Source organism: Numenius arquata, chromosome 16 (assembly GCF_964106895.1).
Source record: "Numenius arquata chromosome 16, bNumArq3.hap1.1, whole genome shotgun sequence".
In the NCBI taxonomy this organism is placed as follows: domain Eukaryota; kingdom Metazoa; phylum Chordata; class Aves; order Charadriiformes; family Scolopacidae; genus Numenius; species Numenius arquata.
Window position 1 is genome coordinate 5372215 of NC_133591.1, and position 14102 is coordinate 5386316.

The window sequence follows — 14102 nt, forward strand, 5'->3', positions numbered from 1 at the left end:
CATCTGACAGTGAATCAGCAGGTAATGAACATTTGCCCACATTGCAAGACCACAATACGGTCCTCCCAGCGCTGGAGCAGCTGCAGCATGGCCAGGGTCTGGCCACAGCCTACGATACTGTCAGAGAAAAAGGAAGCGGGGGGGGAAGAAGAGGAAAACACCACCATGCGTGGAAAACAATCTTCCTTGGGTGTAAACCTCAGGGAAAACTCAAAAGACATCTCAAACACAGGCAGCACTGCGATGGGCTGAGGATAAAACAGTGCTTGAGAAGGTAGACACAGAGCGAACAAGTCGCATTTGCAGTACTTGATCTTTTTTCCATTATTAGATACAATTTGACGTCACTTATAGAATTTAAGAGCTCATTGTAAAGCAGACGTTTATTACAACAGAAGGATGGAATCAGTCCAAATGCAATATAGCTACACTGGAGCTATTAAATCTTGTTATAGTTCACTGGGCAGCCAAATACTAGCTTCAAGCAGTGAGAGGGAAAAGGGGTGGTGGTGGTGGGGGAATAATCGCACCACACCAAAGCATACGCACACACACACACAACTTTTTCTCCTTAAATATTCCAGGCTATTGTACTCTTTCTTCATACTTTCCATTCCTATTACTCCTTTAACATCTGGGGAGAGGAAAACTTTATTCCCTTCCTTCTGCTTTATAAGTGATGCTGCGGTGCAGGGCGAGCCAGCCCTCTCCATTCACATGCTGACTTGAGGGGGACCAGGTGAAGTCTGTCAGCTGAACTTTGGTTGGAAAATTAACGTTTCAAGTCCTGCCATGCCTGGAGGTTATGCAATAATGAACTAATAAAGAAGCCATTAAAAGAACTAATATGCACACTGAAGTCACAGATGAGTTCAGAGGGAAAGACAAACCAGCCTCTAATCCTTTTGCTGATACTGGGGATAAAGCTGAATATTAAAAAGAACGCATCTGAAATTAAAGGTTAAAAGTTTCCAAGTAGTCTGCATGAACACAGCAGCCACAAAACCCCGCGTCCTGTGGCCTTGCCGCAAAGCCAGACTCCTCCATTCAGCTGAGCTAAAGGAACTGGGCAGATCCTGCTTTTAACAGGTTGCTCTTAGTCCAAGTCTCTCAGTGCTACGTGCTGAAAATAGGCAGGCATTACACACACGCATATAAATACATATAGATGTGTAATATATATTTTATATATATACACATATACATACACATATATAGACACACATATATATACACACGGAGAGAAACAAAAATAAAAGCAGCATTGACAATGTGATAAGTGCAGCGTGTTGGCTGAAAACAGACTGAAAATTGCTGGAGGCTGAGTAAACTACTGTAAAGAAAAATCTATGCAATGCTACAGGCGTACAGCAACGGACAGCATTTTCCTTTCATTTGTGGCACATCCATTAGCTGAAGGCCACTGCCATGCATAAGTCTGCACGCTCTGTGGGCAGCAGTGGCAGGGAGATGGGATGCTGGTCAATTAAAAAAAAAAAAAAAAAAAAACCACAACAAAACAAGTATATCTAATTTCCAAGGTATTTGCATTTTACACTTCACACCTCTGGGTGCTACAACCTCTCTTCCTAGGGAAATTCAGGAGGAGTGTGAGCAGAAGCACGCTTGGTGCGGTCCCTGCGGTCAATCACTTGGATTAAGAAGTAAAAAGCCAACAACAAACCCAATCATGCTCTTAATGTCTCACGAACGACCCTTTTACCAAGCTCACAGCAAAAATGCTTGCAGCAGCAAGGCATGGAAATTTAAGAAGAAAAACTGAGGATGAACCAGAATCCAAGTATGACCTCACCTGGCTAACTCAAGACAGGATCCACAACATCCCTCTTCTCAACCTCTCTGTTAGTTGCTGCACTGGAAATTACATTAAAACTATCAAATACCCTCCATTTTTTCCTTTTTTATTACAACAACAAGAGCAGGAAGTCATGAGAGCTCCCACTCTTTAATCTTACCAGTCATTAGGCATGAAAATAAGAAATTGAGGGTAAGAAATGTTGAGAACAGTGAGGTTGAGGTGCAAGAACTCTGCAAACCACTAGTGACCAGCTCACCCAGAGGGTTCTCAGGCACCCAGCTGAGCACAAACCCAGCCCAGCCCTACTACGCTCAGGCTTGCTTTGAAAACAAATGACCTTAGAGCTAAAAACCGCTCAGGAAACAGGACTATTTATCTTTTTTTAAAGAAAAACTTAGAAATGAAGAAAACCTCTTCAAGCCACACAAACAATGAATCTCGGGGTCTCCAGATTGTTTAGAGACGTAAAAGGCTTTTGCTGTCCAACCTGAGTTATCCTCACCACAGTTCAAGCCCCCCTCTTCTTGTACTAATCTTAGAAGAGGCAGGAAATGGTTCGTTATTTTCTTCTGCAATTCTTCTTTTTTGTGTTCAAAGACGCATGTGAGGCCTCTCTCTCTTATCTTTCTTCTTCACCCCTTCTCCCACTGATCCTCACCTCTACGACTGGTGTGAGCCACAGCAGCCCTGAAGAATGAGGATAACTTCATGTCTTTCCTATGTTATTCCTATACCCCAGCACGTTATTTGCCAGCAGCATAAGACAGTTGATGGCCACTCACTCCAAAACCCATTGCAGCCTTATTTCATCTCCTGCAGAATGGCAACTACACCAGTCATTCCCCATTTCATAGTTTATTGACGGGCCTTTGCACTCGTCTTTCCAAATTATAGCCTGTTGTAGACTGTTTCTCAAGGTGATTTTGAATTTTTATCTCCAAATACCTGCAGATCCACTAAACCTGTTTTTGAGACACAAAAATGCTATTTTGGGATTTGAGTCAGCATTGGACAGCCTCTGGATTGCTTCCTCAGTAACTACCTATCGAACTGAAAAGAGACATCAACAGCTACTCCATTTTTTCAGTAGTTACAGTCTAGATGGCAATAACATTTTATTACTTCACTTATGCAAATATGATGTGGAAAAGGGAATGAACATTCATAGCTGATTTAAAAAGACTATTTCATGGAGGGAAACACTGTATGATTGCAAAGTCTGTGTTATGGCACCATAATATTTCACACTGGTTTCATTAGGCTGAGATTCGCCTTGCCTAAAGGCAAAATAGGGATAGAGAAAATAAGTCCTACTCCATCAGAAGAAACTTGTAATAACACCTAAAATTCTTGTATGGGAGGCAAGAAAAATGCAGCAGTGGAGGTTGATGAATAATATTGCAATTGAGATTGAAAGTAAGAGGCCGTTTTGCACGAGAACGGTAAATGTTTAATATCTCCATTGCTTCTTTCATCCATAACACCAACAGATTAACAAGGTTTCTTTGGCTGTGTAATTTCTTTGGAGTTTTGATCTCGGAAATAATTACACTAAATATTTCATAAGTACCTTTGAAAGTTTTTTGGTTGTTTTGTTTGTTTTTTTTTAATAAAGATAAAAGAATCGCTAGCTGCTCTCAGGTTGCCGGAGGATAATGAAGGTGCACGGATAATCAATAACCATTTTCAGTTCATTATTCAGCACATTTTGGGCTGGTGTTATTTCTTCCCCTCTGCCATTCCGCGTCCCACATACAGAGTAATGTAGCATTTTTAAACCATCAGATCTTACTGCTTTTGCAAATCATCCTTAATGCTAACCACAACATGGAACCCTCAGCCTCTAATAACGCCTACATAATTTATAGGTTTCCCAGGGTGTTTTCAGCTAAGCAGATTGCAAGCTGAGGCAGAGGAGGCCAAATTGAACTACATGCCAGACTGGTGGGGTTTCTTCTTTGGCCTGGGTGACAAAACACTGGGCAATTTCTATTGCGTATCCCTCAGACTTCTTAAGAAGTCTAAAGAAGGGTAAAGTTTCTGTTTTAAGTCACCTCAAGAGTTCCCAGCTCAAGGGCCATGGCACAGGTAACTCCAGGCTCCTCCGTGGGGAGCCATCGTGGAGCTGGGGCTGCTGATGGGGCCAGACCCTTCACTTTGCCCCAGACCCAGCTGCTGCACTGGGGTCACTGCTGCATCTCCATTAAACTTGGGACCTTTGCAGGTTTTTGCAGGACCTGGGGTAACCTCTTCCAGGAAGAAGAGATGCCATTGCATTGCTAGGGGTAGGTACTAAACGGAGTCACGGCAGTTCTGACCAAGGACAGGAACATTTCCAGGAGCTGCTGGAAGAGGAGACACTGTTGAGTCATGTGAGGATTAAATGAGGAGCCTTCTGGAAGCAGGAGAAAGTCCTCCCCGGAGGAGGCTAACACTTGCCTCTGCCTTCCCAGCAGAGAATCCACATTTGCTGAAGTAGTTTTAAAGCCCTAAACGAGGGCAGCTTTTCCTAAGAACTACACAATATTGGTTTATCTAACTATTAAGACCCAAGACTGGCCCAAGCAGCCTAACCCCAGTGCTAGTTATTTTTCCATTACGCATCCAGGAGGGATATACATCCCAGCACATTTTCCACAGTGTTTGTAGAATGACAAAGACAATTCCTGGTGCCAACTCTCCCTCTAACAGCGTGGTGAGTCATTGCTGGAGCACTGCTGGCTGCCAACGTTTTCCTACACTACTGCCCAGTCATCCCCAGCGGTGACAAGCCCAGGACCAGCGCTATCATGCTGGAAGCTGCTGTGAACGCTGTGCTTGGTGAGATGAGAAGCCCTGAAGGAAGGTGAAGGCATGAAGGTCCCCATTTTTACTTCTGCACACCTTCGCAGCTGCAGGGTGTTTCACATGCTTCTTTCAAACCAGTTCAGGCAATGAGAGATCTCAGGGACAGTGCCATGTGTCAATCCACATCCCCATTTCCACCTCTCCTGGGAAAATCCAACACCCTCCAACACACACACACAAGAATCCGAAGGGAGATACTATGATCACATAAAATACAGCCGGAGCTGGAAACTGAATCCAGGACTTGGGAAAGATGAATCCATCAGACCACAGTCACTTTTCAAGAGCATAAGCAGAGGAAAAGCAGCTACCATGCAGAGACAATTCTCTCTTTAAAAAAATCAAAACCTTACGATTTTACAGAGTGGAGTTAAATTGGAATCTGCCTGAGACATCAGCATCCCCACTGTAACCCTCCAAACTCCAGTAAGATCTTGATTTATTAGTTTAGCTAGAAACTTGGAAAAAAACACACTATTGATTCGTGCCTTTTTTTTCTTCTCTAAATAACCAAGTTTTCATGGCAAAGAAATAGAAGTGGACAGTCTGTTATATAGACACAATGCGGGAGGCAAATTGAACATGTATTTTGCAGTTAGATACAGGCTGAAGGGATAAAAGACACAAAACGTAGGATGCCCTGCCATACAGTATTGGAAGGGAAAATAAAAGTCAAGTTATATCTATACCTTCAATGCAAGCAAACCCTAGAAATGAAATTTAAAAAGCATCCACAACAGATACCTGCAAAGCATTTAAAGTACTATTAAAAAACAAACAAGCAAACAAAAAATCCCATACACACATTTGGTTTCACCTTCTTGCTATTTTTTTCTTTTTTAATCACCTCTTCAATTCCTCCTCTGAATGTACCAACCACCTTCTCAACAGCCCTGATAGCTCACCGCCAGCCATCCATCTTCTGATGTCCCACAACACAGAGAAACCTTCACAGACCTCAAGGCAGAGGACACCTGCAGCGAAGTTAATCATAATAAAACACCCAGGTGCTGAGACAGAATTGGACTAGAGGAGGCTGATTACACTGCAGAGAGTGACATTGTCACTCCCAGGAGGGAAGCCAGCTGCACCTTTGTATATTTAACTTCTGTACAAGCTTTTGTGAACACGAAGTACAGTGTGTTTCTACCTAATACTGATAAACCCTTTTCTAGATCCAACTCAGGGCCAGCTGTATAGTCTTCCATTTGCTTGGTTTTCTTGACATGCAATTCAATTACCATTTCCATCATTCTGCAGTCTTGATGTGAAGCAATATGTGACATAATAGGGGAAAAAAATGGCACCGCAGAAGGAATGTGAGCACCTCCAGCCAGCTTGGACACTCACAAGTCTCATCAGGGCAGGCTCAGAAAAAAAAATAGTAATAAATGATGAATTTGCCACAAGCCAAGGCCAGGAGCAGTGCCTAAGGAGACAAATGCAGATACTGGCAAGAAAAGAGGAAACAACACTATTTGATTGAGTCACCCAACCTGAGTAAGTACAAGAGGAGCAGAGTGGCTGCTCCAGACCTACCAGAGCAGTAGTGCCTGGCTGGTGCCCAGCTGAACTCCTTGCAGCCATCTCGCACCGCTTGACAGATGCATTAAAGCTCTGCCCTGGCCTCAGGAGCTAGGACAACGATCATTATCCCTCATTTGCTGGTAAATTGAGGTACAGAGAGAAAAGTGATCTGGCCCAACATCCAAGAGAGAATTAGTGACAGAGCAGATTCAGGAGTTTCTGGGTCCAGCTTTTGCTATAAAACCATATATTCTTTTCAATAGAGGAGGGAATGGGAGAGCTCAATTAAATTGTTTCCCTGATAACAAGCCAAATTCTGCAAGAATAAAATGCAGAAGAAATTTTTTTTCTTCTTACCAACTGCCTTTGGACCTATCAGTAATTTCTGCAGAAAATAAAGTAATTCCTGAAAATTATCACAGTTAATAAATTTCTCCAAGAACCCAGACGTTCTCTGCACACATCCCACCCCACCTCCCCCAGCACACATCCCACCCCCACCCCCCCCTTTTCCTGCAGGAAAGCACCTGTGGGAGCTTCAAGAACTTTTCTGTTTTGTTTAAGTTTGGATAGATCCAGATTCCCTTGATGCAGTAACTTGAATGAAGACTAGCAGAGCGGCCCAGGAAGCCTGCCACAGCGTGTGGCTTCATGACACTCGGGATAAGCACGGCCATGACCAAACGCCCACCCCTCCCTCCTCTATGAGGGCTACAGATCTCTTGACTGTTTCTACAAACGAGAAGGAAAAAAGCTAGTCAAGATCAAAAGATGCTCAAACCCTTACTTAAAGCATTATCCTCTGAAACCTGTGCAAATAATCCTTGCTGTCGACAACATTATCAGATGTAATTAAGTTGTGCTCTGAACCCAATTGTGGTATTAATATCTTGGGAATTGCAAAACAAACTAATTTTTCAGCTGTCAAATCCACAAAATGCTGAAACAATTCCTTTAGCCTTTTATTATGACCCATTTTGCTTTTGAACCCCTTCCATAGCCTCTCCCCACGGCCACTGGTTTCAAAAAGCCAAGATCTGGCTTCACGCAGACTCCTCTCCAGGAAACAGTTCTTTCCTACAGAGCATTTCTGGATATAACAAAGCATTTATCAGCCCTACACCACATACTGTGGTTTCAGCCCAAAAAGGCAAGCAGAGAGCTTTCCCAAGGGTGGATTTTTCATGTTCCTTGAGGACTTGTGTGGAATTCTGTGTGGTTTTATTCTTCAAAGTAAATTGGATATTAACTGTCTTCTCCAACTAAAAATTAAAATGCACAAGTCAGGTTGTCCTACAACAAGAGGTCATTCTGTGCACATGGGGCAAAAGAAAGCAATTTAATGAGGATCAAAACAAAACAAACAAAATCTGTTTCCTGACCTCTGAGGTCCATTCAAATAAACTTTTCTCCTCTCTTCCCCACCCCACATCCAAATTGTACCTAGAGTGTCCTTTTTTGAAGCGTCCTTTATAGGAAAGTGTTGCAAAAGCAACTCCACAAAGGGTTATTGCACAAAATTTTCCTTTTTATTAGATGCATCATAGGATGGAAACCTTGTTCCAGCATGGCAACAGCTGAGGAAGCAAAGCACAGAGCAGAAAGTGTCAAACTCTATCAGTTCAGATTTCAGGGACAGCTCTGGAGGCCCTTGACCAAGTGATACAGACTCCTTTCCTGGCTTTACAGTTCTCACTCTGATCTGGGCGGTGGTTTTACACCTTGAGAGTGTCTCCATCCTCACTGCTGCAGCTTCATGTGTCAGCTATCAGATAGCAAGAGTGCCACACAGCCTTTGCAAGAGCCACACATGTCCTTCTTTAAAGGGCATTACAGCTGTATTTATATCTGACATAAATCTGCTTTGTAAACAGTGACCTGATTCAGGATCTGGACTTTCTTAGACAGCAACATCAAAAGCACACGTGTGTGCTGGCCCCTAATGGGCAGCACCAGACCTGCCTGACCACGAGAGGAGATGCTGCTCACCCTCCTCACCCGTTGCGAGCGTGACGGCATCCAAAAGCCTCTGGAACTGGCAGGTGGAAAGTGGAAAAAAAAAAAAAAAAAAAAAAAAAAAAAAATCACCAAAAGCTGGAGGTTTTGGCATATCCAGACAGTGTAACAGCGTCTTGCAGGTAGAGGAGCCAGACGGTGTGAACATTTCAATTTTGGTCACAGCGTGGCACAAAGAAAATGACAATTATTCTGAGTGATAAAAGTTACCTCCATTTTACAAGCAATGCAAGTGTCTGAGGGACAGTTAAGTTTGGATAGTTTAGTCCAAAATTCACTGCAAGTGCTGGTTCACAATCAAAGCAGATATCAGTAGCTGAACTGAAAATAACATCCCAGTTCTCACCCCAGGCACCAGTTCCTGTTTTCTCATCTCATTTCTATTTTTCTATTTGCTGCCAATTCAAAATGCTATGACAAAAAATCATCCCATTAGACTTGTTCTTAGATGTCTTAAGCTCTTATATGAAGTTGGTATTATCAACAGAGCCCGTAAATTGCAGCTGAAGTACATAAAGGAAGCAGTCATGACATAGCCCAAATTTAATCTGTTTCAGGTCGCTACAGTCAAAGAAGTGTTTTTCAAAACGTTAATTAATTTTTAAAATAATGGATTAAAGGGGGTTCTCAATTAATAGAATACTTTAAGGGGACAAGCTAGAGAGGATTGTCCATTTTATTAATATAGCGATTTAACAGCTATTCAACATCTAATAACTTCTCATTAAAAGTCAACCCTCCCCCTTTCCAGCAGACTAGCCACCCGTGTGACAGACACAATACAGCTTCATTAGCCTAGAAGTTCAATTTCTGCCGTTCCACAGATTTGCTTTTATTTTGCTTATGTCAGTAAGCTAAAATCCTGAGCGACAGCAAAGTCCAGAAATCAACAACAAAAATAGTGCATTATTCTTTCATGAGTTCTGGAGGGTATTTTGATGTAGTGTTCCCAGCAGAGCCAGCACATACAGTCGGTCGCTGCAAGAGCCAGGGAGGAAACCCCTAGATCCACCTACGCAATGCTGCCCAAACGCACAAGGCAAAGGGTCACCCACGAGCTGTACCTTGTCTGGAAGAGCACTCAAGTAATACCTTTCCCAATACCTTTTCCACCCAAGTAGCACCTTAGAGCCTACCTGGAGTTGGAGGGTGTTGTTGAAAAGACGACATACAGCAATTTCCACTTTCACCAGAAGGTTCCCACTACAACTTTGAGTTCTCAGATTAAGCATGATCTTCATATATGTAACCCACAAGGAGACGCATCATTCTGGGTGATCATTTTAAGCAGCAAAGATATGGTCAAACCTGCAGAGACCAGGTATGGTCAGACCTGCAGGCTCATTTTAATGCAGGTGATCATTTTAAGCAGCAAAGATATGGTCAAACCTGCAGAGACCAGGTGTGGTCAGACCTGCAGGCTCCACAGACCTCGCAGAGGGGCCAGGTGACCTCGAGATAACTGCTGCAGGTCAGAGCTGGGACAGGACAGCAGGGACAGGTCCTGGGGTAGGGCACCAGCAACATGCGGTCCTCAACACCTCTGAAGAAATGTATACCTAGATGTCTTACAAACACAGACAGGAGACACATTAGCAGAGAAAAGCTCCTGTCAGGGCAACCCTAAGTAAATAAATAAACCCAGAAGAGCCCTGTGAGCCCGCAGTGCCGAGCGGAGAGGCGGGCGCCGGCGAGAGCAGCACGGCAGCAGCCCCGCGCTCGGTGTCTGGCCTCATTACGGCGACCTAAGACCTCAGCGCAGAAGGACTCTATCCGCACGGATTTCACCACGGGACCAGAGCTCTAGGAACTCCATATAAAAGATAACAGAAACTGAAAGAGGTTACAGCTAAGGCTAATACCACCCAAAAGCTAAAGCAAACAAAAACATTCCAGTCTATCGGCTTTATCTGCAAAGACTATTCAAGCTACTCTTAAGACCGTAACAGCCATATGCACAGGCTTTAATAAAAAGGGACACCTTTGCCCCAGCTCCTGCTGTTGCAATTTTAAGGAACGAACCCAGACATCAGCAGAAGGGGAAGTTCAGGATATATACAGCATCGGTTTCCAAGAGAATATTTATCATGTCACGCGAGAACAACATTTTTAGCCAACTTGGCAGAAAATAGACAAGCTGCAAAGCTGCCCTAAAAATACCAGTCTTGGTAATTACAAGAACGAAAAGTAAAGCATAAGCAATGGCAGCGCTAACAATCCATACTTTTAGTGACACCCTGCTAACAATTTTTTTTTTTTTTTCTTTTAATTACATACACCAATTCTAAAAGATAGTCTCAGTTGCTCAGGTGTGCAATATATGTGTTTAGTTTTAGGTCATGCAACTAAGATACAAGTCAAGCTTATCCCAGACGGATGCCTTATGGCTTCATCTGTGTTATTATTTACTAATATATTTATCCCTCTTCACCTCTCTTCAGCACAGTACTATGAAGTTTCCAAATTCTGGAAGTCAACTGCAAGCAGGGCACCAAGCCATGATGGGGTGAATAAATTCGGGAGAGAGATTAGGAAAAAACAACCAAACAAAAAAGATAAATGGCCATTGTGCATCAGCTCCATGGTCCCTCTCATCTTGTGTGGCATCTGAGAGCTGTGCAATGGGTGCTTCAAAGGATGCCTGTAACTTGCACAAGCCATTAGCTATATCACACTTGCCCACGCAGGAAGCCTCTCGGAACCCCAACCTGCTAGAGGCAGCGTTATGTCTCAGCGTAACATGCAATATAAAGTTCTGTCTCCTACCAGAAGTAGGAACACTATTTGAGGGATGGCAAGGCAGCTTAGAAGGAAATGGAGTCAGAGCATTGTTACTTGGGACTGACGAACTTTGGACCCAAGGGCAGACCACCAGCTTGCCCAGACCGACAGCTCCACTGGGGTCTGTGCAGCTCTGGCAGCTCATGTCAGAGAAGCTGCCTGATGTCTCTGACCTCTGTTGGAGATAAATCCTTGCAAAAACAAACCGAGGAGGAGCAGAAAAAGGTAATTTGAAATTGTGCTTCTTGGGAAGGTCTGAGGTTAACAAAGTAAGAGGTCCTAACCACTCTCCTAGTTGCTTTTCCCGTGAAGATGAGTGCTGCATACTGTAGCTTGTCTGCCCTGCTGATGTCTTCCACTCATTCACCGTTACCTTTTAGTGCAATTATACAGATAAAAGACCAGAGGGGAGAAACCACATATACAAACCCCCCAAAAAAGATGGCATCAACAATTATGCATATTCAAGACCTTGTCCTCTCTGTTCTCCCACTAAAATACAAGTTTTTGCCAAGAACCAGCTACCCCTCCTTCCTCACGACTGCACTGTTCAGCTTCGGCATTTTTAATAAAATTGATAAAGATCAAAAACCTCCAAAAGCTGGTAAAAAGTTTAACAACTTAGCCCTAGGCAAGAGGCTGGGTCTGCACAGGAGCCACAAGCGGGTAAGACGCCTCCCTGGCCACTCGCCGGTGACAGTGGCTCTTCCCAAAGCACGAGCCAGGACACGGACCAGCTCCTGCTCCCGCAAGGAGTACTGCAGGGCTTGCAGGAGTCAACAGTTGTAAAAGAAAATTTATTTTTGTCAGTAAAATCAGCAAGGGTGACTCACAATAAGGCTCGTGGAGCCTCGTTGATGAGTTTCATTGTTATGCAGTCACTTTTCACCCTTAATTTTCAAAAATACCCTGAGTGACAATAACAACAATAGAGCATAATAGCCATAATTAGCTAACACCAGAGAAAACGTCCAAGTCCCAAACTAACCAGAATTGCTACTTCTAAACATGCATCAGAAATGAGTGATGCAGTCGATCCCTGCTGATCACTGACATCAGAAGAGAAAAATCCGAGGGGATTGGCCATTATCTTCTGAAAATTCAGCAACAAGATCCCAGTAGCCCCGTCAGGAGAAAGACCAGCAGCAAGCACTGGCTTTGAGGATGATTTACTATTGAATACCTTAGAAGTACCTTCCACTTAACAAAATAAATAGGTCTAACTGTATCAAAACCAAGCAAATCATTGCCTTCTCAAGTACAGGCTAATGCATTGTTTTCCACCAGGGCTAAAGAGGAAAAAAAGGACAGGGCAAGCTTTAAAAATAACTTGCCAGCTAACTGATGGCTCAATATGCACATTTTGGAAAGTCTTCCGTTTTACACAATTGAAAAAACTCTCTCGAAAGGATTGAAAGCACCAGCAACATGAGAAGCCAACGTGAAACTTGCTCTGTTGACTTAGTCAATGCAAAGAGCAATGCAGAAAAGCAGACTTGTTAAACTAGCGGTCAAACTTAGGACAACCACTACTGTTTCTCAAAGCACCAAAGTTGGCCGGAATCTTTATTTAAGACTAAAGTCCAGTAGCTTTCCTCTGAATAGGGGTAACATGGAAACTATTCTTGTGGAATTTATTTTGAGCTGAAAATATTTTCCAGTTTCATGCTGACAGACAGGATTGTAACTACATTGTGTTACAGAATAATGATCAAATTTTCAAAGCCTGCCACAGGGGAAAGTAGAGAAAGCTACATTTTCCTCTTTACGGTATTTGTTCCTGAAAAAAGTATTTACACTTTCAAAGCAAGGCACACAAGGACCCAAATAAACAAACAAACAGAGCACAACTATCTATCCCATCTATCATCCCAGGCAAGATGAGATAATCAGATTAGCTAAACAGTTATAAATTGACCATATCTGAAGGACAAGGAAGTAATTTTCTCATATTCCTCTCCCTGGCAATCACCTCCAAGATTTTCAAAACAGCATCAGCCTTCAAAACACTTCCCAGTACTGAGCTCAGTACAGGACAAATTCCTTCAGCCTCTCTGGAAGCCCTGGCTTAGCTTGTCACATTTATTGGAGAAAATGGTTTGCTAAGATGACTTGGTAAAAGCATGCATTAATATCTCTATTTTTTTCCACACCTCCAGTGATGTTCTCAAAGAGCACTCTTGTGAATGGCTACAGAAACCCTCCTGGGAGAGTCTCGTCCACTCTCTTCACCCAAGCCAACACATGTTGGGCACAGCACACAGGGAGATCACAAGGACAAACTGGATGATTTTCTATGTTCCTCTAGAATCTTCCAACTCAAATGACCCAGCATCTCTTATTTCAGAAATATTGCCAGATCAAGGGCAACGGGAGCATCCAGGAAGAAAGCTAACAAGCATGAGGAGGTTTTAAAGGTCCTACCCAAAAGAACAGAGTGAACTGCAAAGCGTGGTATTTGCACCAAAGGCAGCTGTCTCTGAAATCCCACCTTGGCTTTTTATTTATGGTTTGAGGTGCCAATACTTAAGTTATCACTTAAAGTCCTACTCCAGGTCAAAGGGAATTGGTTAACTTTAGAGTTCAGTTCTTATACCCAAATCTGCCATCTGTACGGAACAGTTCTTTGGAAGAGGCTCCCTAAACGGGCATGGCAGATGAGCACGCACAAAGTTATGGTAACAGCAAGCACAGCCCCCTTAAAGCTCTTCAGCTGTGAAGGTGATTGACAGTATTTCCAGATTAAAAGCCTTGTTCAACACAGAACCATCAACTAGACAATACCACCTGTTTTGGGGTTGTTTTTTGTGAATGGCAAATTGCTAGTTTGCTGGAACCCAAGGTGCCTCATTTTCCCCCTTAAGACACCACTAATCCTGAATGCAGAGCTAAAATACCTCCACTGCCCAGCCTGGTGTTCTCAGTGTCGAGAAATACTGGAAAACTGAGTGTTTTGGTTCACACTAAGAACAGATGGAAAAAAATGTCAACAGTTTTTATTTTAAAATGTATGTAGCTTTGTGCACAGAGCTAGGCATGCCCCCAGTTCCCTTAGATGTTTTAGCATGTACCCATTCTTCTGAAAAAAGTGGTAGAGACAAACCTCTCACTC